Here is a 561-nt window from a genome sequence, read left to right on the forward strand (position 1 = left end):
CTGGATACAGATCCGACACAGCTAATAAGAAAAATAAGTTACCACGGACGAAAGCAAGTGCTGATGTATTGGTCTTGACAGCAAAAAGTGAGGAAATTTCATGCAATGGAAGCCTGAAACGAGCGTTGGAAAACTGAAAGATCTACAAAGTCTCCCTGATGTAACTTTCACAGCAACAACGGTAAATGAAAATTCATAACCATAAGCATATCGAGAGACTAAGACCACTGATAGTGCGATTTGGTTACACGCAAAGCAAACGCCAGACCGGTCTAGTTTCTTCGTCCAAACTTTCCTTGACTTTGACAAAATCCGGCTGCGTTCCAACGCAATAGCAGGATCTTCTACCATTTCTAAAATTGATTTGCAGGCAGTATAAATTGGTCTTCGTTGCTCGACGTTTTGAAGAACGGCGGTTCATTTCTCTTGACCATTCAGTTCAATTCTCAGGGGAAACTGAATCGCGTGAACTTTTCAGCTCCAAAGTTACGGTAGAATTACGGAGTTTAAGAAACGACGACGGCTACGGCAACGACAACGCCAAAAAGCAGTAATATTATT

This window comes from Montipora foliosa, chromosome 4, assembly GCF_036669935.1.
Source record: "Montipora foliosa isolate CH-2021 chromosome 4, ASM3666993v2, whole genome shotgun sequence".
NCBI lineage: Eukaryota > Metazoa > Cnidaria > Anthozoa > Scleractinia > Acroporidae > Montipora > Montipora foliosa.